Source organism: Oncorhynchus nerka, linkage group LG5 (genome assembly GCF_034236695.1).
Source record: "Oncorhynchus nerka isolate Pitt River linkage group LG5, Oner_Uvic_2.0, whole genome shotgun sequence".
Taxonomy (NCBI): domain Eukaryota; kingdom Metazoa; phylum Chordata; class Actinopteri; order Salmoniformes; family Salmonidae; genus Oncorhynchus; species Oncorhynchus nerka.
Genome location: NC_088400.1, coordinates 41,549,314 through 41,564,236, shown reverse-complemented (window position 1 = coordinate 41,564,236; position 14,923 = coordinate 41,549,314). Strand labels below are relative to the sequence as shown.

Sequence of the window (14,923 nt, the reverse complement as noted above, 5' to 3'; positions counted from 1 at the left end):
TGCTGCTGTCAGGAAGCAGGGATCCCAGACAGCTGAGAAATCAGATTAGCCTGCCCCCCCCTACGAAGGGGGTAGTAGGGGGTGCTATTTGAATGCAAAACACATTAGGCGTGATGGGAAACGCAAGCCGCCAAATGGAGCGGCACTTTCTATGGTCCCCCTTCCCTTGGTCTGGCACCCTACTTACACACCACCACCACCACCCCCAAACTGTCAACACACAGGAATAGGCGGCCATTTCCATGAGAATGGCAGGATATGATGAGACAAATGAAGATTAATGGGATGTTTGGGTGTCAATGAGGCACATTGTCGGCAGATTGATGGAGCACAGGGACTTCTTAGTTTGATGGACCGAGTAGGGTGGGGGGGGTGGGGGGGGGAAGACAGGGAGTCTGCATGTACTTATGGGGCATAATATAGTTTGGGTGGGTCTGCTTTTGTCTCTCAGCCACTAACCGAGTCAAGTGTCTACTTCCTACTTATCTACCTCCTTAAGCCAGCTTTTAGAACTGGCTCCACCGTGGAAAGGGAGCTCGCCTTTCTCTCACAAATAATTCCAACAAATACAGCTTAGACTGTTTACACAACCTGTTTGTGTTAAATAACTATCACTATTTCATACCGATAAATAATCATACAGAATTCCCACAGTTCAACAGGCGATTGTATTGCACCAATCGCCCCATCACGCCTGACCCATTTTGAGTCTCCTGTGACGATTGATGAGTGGCACTATTCTATTTACCCAGCCTACTTTGGAGAAGAGCCCCCTAGCCTTGTGTCACTCTGTTTTTGTAGCAGCTGTCCATCTAAAACAGCCCCCCCCCCGACCCACCCCTTCACACACACGTGCACACTTTTTCCTTGAGGAAGGATAATGTTGGTTTGTTGTTCTACTGAATAGCCTATTTATTTAACATAATATGTGTCGAGCTCCCACCCTTCTATCAGGAGGTGGGAATGCTACAGTATATGTGATTACTGCCAGATGGAGTTTGTTTTTAACCAGAAGTTACCGACTGGGCTCTTATCAGGTCTGTGGATAACAGATGTGTGGTGTTTCATGCTGCTTTTAATAATCCCCTCCTCCAATCAACACAGGGCTTGTGTAGTTTATTTTGTGAACAGGAGATGGCGCCACATCAGGTACTGTTCCGCCATAAACAATTATGTCGAGCTATTAGTCCTGTGGACTTTTGTTTTACATATTTTATTCTAAATATGTTAGCATTTTGCTGGTTCCATTGGCTATTAAGGTTGTTCTACACAATGACATTTAGCATTCTACGATGGCAAGAGCGAAGGCTAAGGCCTATGAGTGCAAAAATAAAGGCACACATGCAGGAGATTGCAAAGTTATGCTCGAGGTTGGAACCCCAACACATACTGCCCTCAGACACATTTAGTTTTCTCTGAACACGGTACTTTTACACAGTCTGCATGTCACCATTGGTAATTGGTATGCCTCCCTTGTGCATCTTGAAAGAGTCTTTATAAGTGTTTTAATCTGCGGCCTAATACTTGCAGCTTCCCAAAGAGCAGTGTTTAAACCTCCAAAATGGACCAAACTACCTCCCCCCAGTCATTTAAAATTTGCCACACAAGATTGCAAAATGACGGAATCTGACCCCTCTCACCTTTTCTTCTCAGAACTTTGTTAATAACCGTAGGGTGGAAAAAAGGTTCAGAACTAATTGCATGTCTCCTAGTGTCTTTAAGGGGGAACAAAAAAAACTGAAATAAAAGCAAAGGTTTTTAATTTGAAAACTCCACCACCACATCTCAACATTAGTCATGCCTTGTGTTTGCTAATGTTTTAGAGGAGCTGGACTTGAGCTGTTGATATTTATATGCAAACAGACACACGACTGCAGAATATGAGATCACTGAACATCTGTCAGTATTTTTCAAGCCAATGGTCAACGTTGGACATTTCTAATCGTAATCAGAGTCTAATTGCCCTAGTCTGTAATTTGTGGGCCAGTTTGTAAATATGTGAATACGAGCCTTTATTTCTAGTTCCAGGTTCCCAAGCCTATAAAAAGCCCTTAGCCACAAATGTGCCTTGACCTTTTTAATAAAGTTTCTTGTAGTCTTTGGTGTATCGGTGAAAAGGATTGTATCACAGAGTTGCCTGCTGACGGCAATTTTGTTTTGCCTTGGAAACCTACCACACCGCCAATCACCATTCAACCAGATGGCATTCCCAGACATCCCATCATAGACTTTGCTTTTAAGTGCCATTGTTTTGGGCGACAGAAGTGCATTTAGTCTTTGAAACAAGAACAGTCTGTTGTGAAAATGTGTCTTCAACTCTTCATTGACCTTTGACCAGACATAAACATTCTCACGTTTTATAAATATGTCTCCTTTGGCTCTTCACTCCAACATGGGGAACTATCAACTATATCCACCTAGCAGACACTGGTCATATGGGTGACTCTCACTGTTTGAATGATGCACTCCTCCTGTGTTGCCACTCATCCAACAGAAGCCTACCTGGGCCCAACCTTGACCTGGCAAGAAATCAATATTAGCTAAAAGAGCGCAGTAATAAGCCCTCCAGTCAAAACAGGCCATATTTTATTGTGTTTTGGTTATCTTCTCCGAGCTTTACCTATTTTTCTATCCGTTTCTCTTTCTTGTTCTATCCCTCTTTCTCTGCCTCACTGCCTCTCTCTCACTCTATCTCTGTCTCTCACTCAAGGTGAGCCAACCATGATGGAATTTCTATTTGTGCTGTCTTAAAGGATTAGAGTTCATTCACTGTTTTCCTGACTGTACACTTCTCAATAGGGTGGTGCTGCACAGCACAGGATGTCTCTCTGAAAGCTTGGCTGTCAATGTTATTTCAAAGTATTAGTATCTCTGTTTACTGGTAAATGATACAGCATTTTACCCCAATTCTCACTCTTTCGCCTGTCGAAATCAGTTACGTGAAAAGACACCAGCTACAGATGTAGCTCAGTGGCAAACGAAAACAAATGGGAGATTTTGTGTGTGTGTGTGTGTGTGTCCAGGCAACGGGATACCAGCAGGGGAGGGATGAGCTCTGGGAGGAGAGGGGTGGGGGTGGGGTTTATCCCCAGGCAAGTATCAAACTTCAAGGGCTGTAATTAGTGTCAGATTACACAGTGTACGTTTTAGAATACCATCAAGCAAATCAACAGAACCCGAGCAAATCAGCGTCTTTTCACTGTAGTAGAACTGACAACATCAGTCAAGCCCCCGCCAGGATACCAGAAACTCTGATCACGCCATGCACCAAATTACGCTGATTTAAATGTATAATTATGAGGACAGTTTAATGCGATTCATCACATTTGGCTCCTTTTCATGCGGTGGCAGTGTATTAAACATAGTCCTGGTCGTTGCATGCTTCTTATCAACTTGAAAGGCGGTTGATGATGTGCTCTCCACATTGGGAGTAGCAGAGCATGCATAGATAATATAAAATACTAAATGACAATGAACTAATACGCACATTCCACTTCCACCGGCTGCTCCTCTGTTTTGGTGAGCGAGAGAGAGGGAGGGTGAGGGAGACATCTCCAGCGTGTGTCGTCTTGCCTCTTGGCGAGCAGAGACCACCAGGGCCTTGGAATGCTTTCAGTTCAGGAAATCTCGTTTATTCTCATAAATGCTGTGCCTAAACCCCTCCACAATCCCACTGGAGAGCTTCTCTTCTCTTCCCCGCTCTCTCATTGGAACTTTGTCGAGTCTAACGGGAAATGTATAAATCAATGTACTCATTGAGGTGTAGGTTTTTAGGTTTAAAGTACATATACCATGGTACATGTTGAGGTGAAGGTCTACTTCTTTTGCTGTGAAGTCTTGAGGTGACGAGTGGAGAGCACGTTAGACTGGTATAGCATTTAGTGCTACGACTGTGGTAACATTGAGCGACCCTTTCCTTCTCTTGCATTTGGTGTATTTGTGCATAGAAGAGAAAGCGTCTTGTTGTCCCATTTAATTCAATTCACTTCACTTTAAGCCTCAGGAGTGCAGTGGAAGTTTGGGCTTGGTATTTTCAAGAAGGCAGGGACCTTATTTGACTGCACATTTGAGACGTGCAAAGACAAAAACACCTAAACGACCCCACTCTTCCCTACTTCCCAGTGCTCCCCACACTAACAGCCAGGGAGCTGGGAGCTGCATGACTCATCAGTCCTCACCTCCATCATACAGCCATAGATCCAGGTCCACAGCAGCCCAACAGGGGACCTGGGAGGGGCTACCTCCTAATAACACCGCCTTTGTGTTTCTCCAAAAGCCCCCCAGAATAGATCACCCTGGCCGGGGGATCCCGACACCACATTAAGAGGCGCTTACAGGTGGATTAGGTGTAAGTTTGGGGGATTTAAATGGGAGCGGGGTATAGTAACATGCGACTGAGGGTATTGCTGTCCATTCATAAACGGAACAGGTTAGTGCTAGTGCTGTTTGGGCAGCTAACAAATGAGCTATTATCTGAGCGACGATTTGGAGGCGCTGCCGGAGAGATGGTAACGGTATCCCAAAGTATATCCTCAATCAGCCCAGTCATCTTCATCAAGATTTATCATCAAGATTTAAGTTACCCATTGTAAGTGAAATTAAATCAAACCAAGCCTCTTCTGCGAGGCCCATTTGGCTGTCAGAGCGGGAGTAATGTTTCCGTGTTCTGGAGCTGTATATATCTTACTGCTGGTTAACTACACTCTCCTTCATATGTATTTGGACAGTCACCTTTTATTTGAGGTTATTCTAATCTGTTTTACCATTTAGAAATAAACACTTTATGTATCTAGTCCCCCCATTTGAAGAAGTCAACAGTATTTGGACAAATTCACTTAGTGTATTAAAGTAGTCCAAAGTTTTGTATTTGGTCCCATATCTCTAAATCAAGCGTGTAACTCTACAAAGTTGTTGGATGCGTTTGCGGTTTGTTTCGGCTGTGTTAGGGATGATGTTTTGCCCAATAGGAACCGAATAGTGAATCATGTGTTTTTATTGTAAGTAGAAGCTGTTTCTGAACACTTTTACATTCATGTGGATGCTACCATGATTATGGATAAGCATACAGAGGCACAAAGATACTCTGGGGACCAGATACATAAAGTACTTTCATTTCTAAATATAAAAACCAATATGTATGTATTGTCCCTCAAATAAAAGGTAACATTCTGTACTATCACCTCGTATGAAACATTAGATCTCAAATCCATAATGCTGGAATATAAAGCCACATTTGTATGTTAGTTTCACTGTGAAAATACATTGGGAAAAACATATTGGGGTTCTATGTGTTTTAGCATGTTTGCAGAGGAAATGGGGACAGTTGTGTTGCTTTTTCTGACGTGAGGTTAAATCCATGTTCTGACATGGGTTGTTCTTGTAGTGCAACTATTGCACAAACTGCTTTGTGACTTTTTCAAGTGGGGATTTTCCTGAACGTTTCGTATGAGGCAACAGTCCAATCTGTGCAATTTGACATCAATTTGAGATTGGATCCTGTGGTCATAGATTGCTTACTGGTAGTTTTCAATATCCAAAGTTTCAAGAAAGAATCCCGTCCCTTTAAATGCTTTCTATCAAATGAAATGCTTGTGCTTACATAGCTTAGCACTGTAATTAATTATTTCCTTGAGTCTTAAAACAACAGACTAGTTGTATCCACTTTTATTTTTCAAAAGAACATTTCTTTCCATGAAATTCCTCAATTCGGTGCTAGTGTCCACTGGCAGTGGCTTGTGAAGGGTGGAATCTTCGTTAAATCATCTTCAAAGTGGGGGAACCCTGGGGTCAGGCGTGGCAAGGGCCAGTAATAAACCACGGAACAAATATGTTGGAGGTCTTTCCCAAATGCTGTTGCTGGGACATTGCAGCCACACTGGAAAGAGGACATGCCAACACATGTACTCTCTTAAAGGGAGTGTATCACTTATTTCTTAATGACAGAAACACATATAATAGGAACTTTGAGCACCCCAAGAAAAAGTTCCCAAATTATAAACTCTTAAATCAATTGTTATATTATAATGTTGTTGTAAAAGTTGGGTCTGAGGTTTTCTCCAAATCAACTCTAATTTCGGAAAAAGTAATTCCACAATGTCCCTCGGTCAGCATCACATTGTGTATTAAAAAGGTTAAAGAAATACATTTGTGAGAATGAGGTGGTCAAATTGGTCCTTTTAACCACACTGCTAACATTATGCCTAACCTTAAATGTGGCTGTGGTAACTAGTGGAAACTGGGTGAATTGGGTATCTACTCATCAATCTGCAGGGCACATTTCATCCCTGAGAACTTCCATGGCTTCAACACAAAGTTGCTTCTCAAAGTGGATTCTGTCCCTACCATCAATGTGGCTTCTAAAGCATCTCAAACAGCCAGCAGCACCAGCAGAGACAGAGCATTATCATGGGTTTCAGTGATCATGGACGTCAACTGGGTAAGTGAAAGAGCTAGCTTGCTACCTCTATGCTAGCTATTGCACATTTAGCTCCATCTAAATAACACGGATACAACTAACCAAATGTAAAAATGTCTGCCAGCTGTTGGTAGCTAACTGCTGATTCTGTCATACTATAGATAGTCCAAGCCTACGGGAAAGAGTAGTTTTGGCTGCGACGGAGGTCACTTACTGTACAGAGCAAGTTCTCAAGGTGTTTGTGGGTGCTGCGCATTGCCCTAATTCGGCCATTTTGTGGCTCCGGGGGAGTTTTCTTTACAACCTGTGAAGTTCCACTTACAGTTTACCATCTTCAGTAGACAATACTTTGTGGAATTTCTTTACTTCTTAATGCGTTTGAGCCAATCAGTTGTGAAAAGGTATCAATTTTATCTTTAACTAGGCAAGTCAGTTAAGAACAAATTCTTATTTTCAATGACGGCCTAGAAACAGTGGGTTAACTGCCTTGTTCAGGGGCAGAACGACAGATTTTTACCTTGTCAGCTCGGGGATTCGAACTTGCAACCTTTTGGTTACTAGTCCAACGCTCTAACCATTAACCATCCAACGCTCTAACCACGCTCTAACCACTTCTTCCCATATAGGGGTGGTATACAGAAGATAGCCCTATTTGATAGGTCCATATTATGGCTGGTCAGTCAATCAGAAAAATTACAAGAACTTTGAATGTTTCTTCAAGTGCAGTCGCAAGAACCATCAAGCGCTATGATGTAACTGGCTCTCCTGAGGACCGCCACGGCAAAGAAAGACCCACATTTACCTCTTCTGCAGAGGATAAGTTCATTGGAGTTACCAGCCTCAGAAATTGCAGCCCAAATAAATGCTTTGCAGAGTTCAAGTAACAGACACATCTCAACATCAAATGTTCAGAGGAGACTGTGCGAATCGGGCCTCCATGGTCGAATTGCTGCAAAGAAACCACTACTAAAGGAATCCAATAAAAAGAAGAGACTTGCTTGGGCCAAGAAACACGAGCAATGGACAATAGACAGGTGGAAATGCTTCCTTTGGTCTGATGAGTCCAAATTGTCCGCATGTGTGGTTCTCACTGTGAAGCATGGAGGTGGAGGTGTGTTGGTGCGCTTCGCTGGTGACACTGTGTGTGATTCATTTAGAATTCAAGGCACACTTAACCAGCATGGCTAACATAGCATTCTGTAGCGCTACGCCATCCCATCTGGTTTGTGCTTAGTGGGACTATCATTTGCTTTTTACCAGGACAATGACCCAACACACCTCCAGGCTGTGTAAGAGCTATTTGACCAAGCAGGGGGATGGAGTGCTGCATCAGATGACCTGGCCTCCACAATCACCCGACCTCAACCCAATTGAGATGAGTTGGACCGCAGAGTGAAGGAAAAGCAGCCAACAATTGCTCAGCATGTGGGAACTCCTTCAAGACTGTTGGAAAAGCATTCCAGGTGAAGCTGGTTGAGATAATGCCAAGATGTTGCAAAGCTGTCATCAATGCATAGGGTGGCTACTTTGAAGAAACTAACATATAAAATGTAGTTAACAAAAATTATTTTTTGGTTATTACATGATTCCATATGTGTTATTTCATAGTTGTGATGTCTTCACTATTATTCTACAATGTAGAAAATAGTAAGCATAAAGAAAAGCCCTTGAATGAGTAGGTGTGTTCAAACTTTTGACTGGTACTATACATTAGGGCTGAACCCATTTAGTCAACTGGTCAATTGTTTTGTCAATAGGCTGTTGATCAACCATTATTTTTGTTGTTGCAGTGGCAAATATATGAAAAATAAATGTACAGCACACGAGACACCTGTCTGATTCATGCCTGTCTGAGTGGACTAATCCATTGTGCGTGCCACGGAGATGGCTCAACAGTAGTACATTTAGCCTTTATCTGATTGTCTTAACCCACCGTCACTGTAAAGTAATTTAAAGTAATTTTTTCTTCGTCTCAAACAGCAAGGTAACAAAGTCTGTTTTTACTTCCATTGAGAATGTCAATAGTTCCTCAATGTAGCCTATTTGAAAAATGTTCCAGCTCTCTCCCTTTCTAAAAAAAAATGTCATGCTCTGATCCGGTGGATACGTAATAAAATAGGGCTACCTGATTACTTCTTATCTTTTGTGCAAATAACCTACAGGTGTTTCTGTCTGTCTGGAGCTCGCTGGTGTGAAACTCTTGAGGACCCAGAATATTTTATATAATGTTGCAAGTGTGCTAACACTAGCTTTGGGCCAGACCAAATTAATAGTTGATACAATGTGTCAAGTTCCTTGCAGATAAGCAATACGTAGCAACTTTTATAGGATATTTATTTTAATCACAATATTTGTATTGATGAATGTTGATGAATATAGATAAATGTTTCCACAACTGTGGACTGCAATGTTTTTCTTTGTTGGATTTTTGTAGGCTATTTTTACATATTGGCAATGGCAATATAAGTTACTTTAAAATTTGTATCATGTTCATTTAGATACAATTTTGATTAACCACATGTCAATGAATTTGAGATGTTACGATTTTATTTTAAATTAAAATGTTCCATGAAAATATGAAAGTCATAACTGCCACACAGAATTGTAGAAATGGTACGATAACTTGTCACTTCAAATGGAAAAGGTTGTCAACCGCTGGTGTAGCCTATTACCAGCAACTTCAGGAGCATAATGGCAGAATCTGCGAAGGCCCGCAGCAGTGGGCAGTGGGAGGAGTTTTTTTCTTTTTCTGGTTAGGCTATATTGATCTTTAGCTCCCTCTTTATTATTTTGTGTGTCTTTTTTATTTTTAATTGCAGTGCTTAAAGCATCAGACAAGCTCAGTAGCCTACATATAGTTGATTTTATTCAAACATAGTGTGTCTATATGGAAAAATACCCGTTTTAATATTCCGGCCAATCAATTGGTTCGAAAGAACAGACTCTTTTACATTGCGGACAGCCCTAAACTACATAAATATCTGTTGGGGGGTCCATTAGCTGCTACCTGGACTTTAACTTGATAAATGGTCCTGTGAAATGTGTGTGTGTGTGTGTGTGTGTGTGTGTGTGTGTGTTCACTCTCATATGTGTACAGTATGTGTGTTCTTTTCTCAACGCTATTTCACTGTTTCATGTTTCTGTGTAAGCATTGGTTTGTCACTTTTCTCACTAGTTGCATGAGCACCAATTGGTATAGTTTGGCCCTAACTTCTTATTTGTCAAAGAGGTTTCATCTAATCTGTTAAAGTTTTACCTAGCTGTCACACAAACAGTCCGTGTCAGACTTCAGGTTGAGATGGCTTATAGTTTGAGAAGCTCCTTGGAGTCAGTACCGAAATCAGAATATGTTTTTTTTCATACATCTTCATACAAATTGTGTATGCGCGTGTGCACGCGTGTTCATGTTGACGGGTTGTGGGTGGAGTTTTTTCCAAAACACATGTAAACTCAGAGTTAAAGTAATTTACGGTTGGCTGGAAACACCAGAAGTTGTCTCATGCACCAAACCCCCGACTTGGACAGTGCCCCGCAAAATATTTTCATTTATTTACCACCTCTAAAGGACATAGGGTCCCATCCTAAATCCTGTTGCCTGAGAAATGAAGCATTTCAGATGTTCACCAGTCAAAAACTGTCCTCCGGGCCAGACCCAGAACTAATCTCTTTCATCTCTGGTTGCTGGGGGGGAGAAAGTGGAGAGCGTACTTCCCTCCTCCAGGATCTCTTCTGTTAAAGACATCACCTCGGGGGGATGCAGCTGAGCCCTCCTCCCTCCCTCCCTGCCTGGGCCTCTGAGCTGGCCTGCCTTCCCTTTGGCTTTCCCCTTTTCCTTCCTTCCTCAATTCCTCCACTAATAGCTCCCTTGTTCCTGAGGAGTCAGTGCTGCCAGTTAAGCAGTCATTCGTGGAAGATTCATTAGTGGCTGGGTAATTGTGAACAGACCGAGAAGAGAGGCGGGCTAACATTCGCGTTCATGCTCCAGGGCAAAGTGGTCGCAGACAGCAGGCACAAGGAGGAACACAGAGAGCCTCTATCTTTCCTCCCTCTCTCTTTGTCTTTCTCTTTTTTCTGTCTCTCCCTCCTCTCTTCCCTCATTTTCTTTTACATCCCTCTTATATTCTGCTTCTTAATAATTCAGCCCTCTCTTTTCAATGGTGTTTGGTGTCATGTTTCATTGATAAATGTTGCATGGAATTGGCCTACCTTCAAACTCAGTGCCTCTTTACTTGACATCATGGGAAAATCAAAAGAAATCAGCCAAGACCTCAGGAAAAAAATTGTAGACCTCCACAAGTCTGGTTTTCAAACGCCTGAAGGTACCACATTCATCTGTACAAACAATAGTACGCACGTATAAACACCATGGGACCCCGCAGCCGTCATACCGCTCAGGAAGGAGACGCATTCTGTCTCCTAGAGATGAACATACTTTGGTGCCAAAAAGTGCAAATCAATCCCAGAACAACAGCAAAGGACCATGTGAAGATGCTGGAGGAAACAGGTACAAAAGTATCTATATCCACAGTAAAATGAGTCCTATATCGACATAACCTGAAAGGCCGCTCAGCAAGGAAGAAGCCACTGCTCCAAAACCACCATAAAAAAGCCAGACTACGATTTGCAACTGCACATGGGGACAAAGATCATTCTTTTTGGAGAAATGTCCTCTCGTCTGATGAAACAAAAATAGAACTATTTGGCCATAATGACCATCGCTATGTTTGGAGGAAAAAGGGGGAGGCTTGCAAACCGAAGAACACCATCCCTTCCGTGAAGCACGGGGGTGGTAGCATCATGTTGTGGCGGTGCTTTGCTGCAGGAGGGACTGGTTTACTTCACAAAATAGATGGCATCATGAGGTAGGACAATTTATGTGGATATATTGAAGCACATCTCAAAACATCAGTCAGGAAGTAAAATTTGGTCGCAAATGGGTCTTCCAAATGGACAAGGACCCCAAGCAAATATTGTGTGCGAGCAACGAGGCCTAATATCCTGACTCAGTTACACCAGCTATGTTAGGAGGAATGGGCCAAAATTCACCCAACTTATTGTGGGAAGCTTGTGGAAGGCTACCCAAAATGTTTGACCCAAGTTAAACAATTTAAAGGCAATGCTACCAAATACTAATTGAGTGTATGTAAACCTCTGACCCACTGAGAATATGACGAAAGAATTCAAAGCTGAAATAAATCTTTCTCTGTACTAATATTCTTGCATTTCATATTCTTAAAATAAGGTGGTGATCCTAACTGACCTAAACAGGGAATTTTTACTCAGATTAAATGTCAGGAATTGTGAAAACTGAGTTTAAATGTAGTTGGCTAAGGTGTATGTAAACTTCCGACTTCAACTGTACATCCACAGGTACACCTCCAATTGACTCAAATGTCATTTAGCTTATCAGAAGCTTCTAAAACAATGCCATAATTTTCTGGAATTTTCCAAGCTGTTTAAAGGCACAGTAAACTTAGTGTATGTAAACTTTTGACCCACTGGAATTGTGATTTAAGTGAAATCATCTGTCTGTAAATAATTGTTGCGAAAATTACTTGTGTCATGCACAAAGTAGATGTCCTAACCGACTTGCCAAAACTATAGTTTAACTTCTAATGGCTTAGATCCCTCTAACGGGATCGATATGACAACAGCCAGTGAAAGTGCAGGGTGCCAAATTCAAAACAACAGAAATCTCATAATTAAATTGCTCTGACATACAAGTATTTTACTCCATTTCAAAGATAAACTTGTTTTTAATCCCACCACAGTGTCCAATTTCAAAAAGGCTTTACGACGAAAGCACACCAAACGATTATGTTAGGTCTGCACCTAGTCACAGAAAAACACAGCCATTTTTCCAGCCAAAGAGAGGAGTCACAAAAAGCAGAAATATAGAAGAAATTCATCACTAACCTTTGATGATCTTCATCAGATGACACTCATAGGACTTCATGTTACACAATACATGTATGTTTTGTTCGATAAAGTTAATATTTATATCCAAAAATCTCAGTTTACATTGGCGCGTTATGTTCAGTAATGTTTTGTTTCCAAAACATCCGGTGATTTTGCAGAGAGCCACATCAATTTACAGAAATACTCATCATAAATGTTGATGAAAATACAAGTGTTATACATGGAACTTTAGTTAAACTTCTCCTTAATGCAACTGCTGTGTCAGATTTTAAAAAGCTTTACCGAAAAAGCACACCATGCAATAATCTGAGTAGGGCGCTCAGACACAAAAACAAGCCATACAGATATCCATCATGTTGTGGAGTCAACAGAAGTCAGAAATAGCATTATAAATATTCACTTACCTTTCATGATCTTCATCAGAATGCACTCCCAGGAATCCCAGTTCCTCAATAAATGTTTGATTTGCTCGATTAAGTCCGGCATTTATGTACAAATACCTCCTTTTTGTTTGCGCATTTAGTACACAATCCAAACTCACGAGGCGCGGGCAAGTCCAGGCGAAAGTTCAGACGAAAAGTCATATTACAGTTCGTAGAAACATGTCAAACGAAGTATAGAATCAATCTTCAGGATGTTTTTATCATAAATCTTCAATAATGTTTCAACTGGAGAATTCCTTGTCTGTAGCAATTCCCTGTCTGTCTGTAGAAATGCAATGAAACGCAGCTAACTCTCACGTGAGCGCACGTGATCAGCTCATAGCACTCTGCCAGACCCCTGACTCAATCAGCTCTCATTCCCCCCACCTTCACAGTAGAAGCCTAAAACAAGGTTCTAAAGACTGTTGACATCTAGTGGAAGCCTTAGGAACTGCAATATGACCCCAAAGACACTGTATATTCGATAGGCAATGACTTACATTTACATTTACATTTAAGTCATTTAGCAGACGCTCTTATCCAGAGCGACTTACAAATTGGACTTGAAAAACTACAAACCAAACCTCAGATTTCCCACTTCCTGGTTGGATTTTTTTCTCATGTTTTTGCCTGCCGTATGAGTTCTGTTATACTCACAGACATCATTCAAACCATTTTTGAAACTTCAGGGTGTTTTCGATCCAAATCTAATAATACTATGCATATATTAGCAACTGGGCCTGAGTAGCAGGCAGTTTACTCTGGGCACCTTATTCATCCAAGCTACTCAATACTGCCCCCAGACATAAGAAGTTTTTAACAAGAATTTTTGTGGTGGTTGAAAAACGAGTTTTAATGACGCCAACCTAAGTGTATGTAAACATCCGACTTCAGCTCTATATCATTATATGCATGCTAATTGCGTCTGATTTCTGTTTGAAGCATCCCCACAGTATTTCCTGTAGCTTTGCTTTGGTGCGCACACACAGTGTTTCCCCTAGGATTATGTTCTTAAAGGCCCTCTTCTTGGCCGCAGAGACTAAATTCATTTATCCTGTTGACTAATCACTTTACACCTACCTACAGTACATTCGGAAAGTATTCCGACCCCTTGATCGTTTCCACATTTTGTTACGTTACAGCCTTTTTCTAAAATTGATTAAATAAATTGTTTTCCTCATCAATCTACACACAATGACGAAGCGAAAACAGGTTTTTAGATTTGTTTTACAAATGTATTCAAAAATGTTAAATTTTTTACATAAGTATTCAGTCCCTTTGCAATGAGACTAGAAATTGAGCTCAGGTGCATCCTGTTTCCTTTGATCATCCTTTAGATCTTTCTACCACTTGATTGGACATGATTTGGAAAGGCAGACACCTGTGTGTAAGGTCCCACAGTTGACAGTGCATGTCAGAGCAAAAACCAAGCCATTAGGTTGAAGCAGTTGTCCGTAGAGCCTCGAGACAAGATTGTGTCGAGGCACAGATTTGGAGCAGGGTACCAGAAAATGTCTGCTGCATTGAAGGTCCCCAAGAACACAGTGCCCTCAATCATTCTTAAATGAAAGAAGTTTGGAACCACGAATACTCTACCTAGAGCTGGCAACCCGGCCAGCAATCGGGGGAGAAGGACCTTGATCAGGGAGGTGACCAAGAACCCGATGGTCACTTTGGCAGAGCTTCAGAGTTCCTCTGTGGAGATGGGAGAGCCTTCCAGAAGGACAACCATCTCTGCAGCACTCCACCAATCAGGCCTTTATGGTAAAGTGGCCACGTCTAGAGGAAACCTAGCATCATCCCTACGGTGAAGCGTGGGGATGTTTTTCAGCGGCAGGGACTGGAGTCTAGTCAGGATTGAGGGAAAGATGAACAGAGCAAAGTACGGAAAGATCTTTAATGAATATCTGCTCCAGAGTGCTCAAGTCCTCAGACTGGGGCGAAGGTTCACCTTCCAACAGGACAACAATCCTAAGCACACAGCCAAGACAATGCAGGAGTGGCTTCGGGACAAGTCTCTGAATGTCCTTGAGGGGCTCAGCTAGATCCCAGACTTGAACCTGATCCAACATCTCTGGAGAGACCTGAAAATTGCTGTACAGCGACGCTCCCCATCCAACCTGACAGAGCTTGAGAGGATATGCAGAATAGAATGGGAGAAACTCCC

The 14,923-nt window shown here is 41.9% G+C and overlaps 1 protein-coding gene across 1 annotated transcript in view; it reads left to right on the top strand.

Moving 5' to 3' along the window:
• The window catches only part of afg2a (AFG2 AAA ATPase homolog A), a 127,960-nt gene that overhangs the window by 30,126 nt on the left and 82,911 nt on the right, over nucleotides 1-14,923 (top strand). The window lies entirely within an intron of this gene.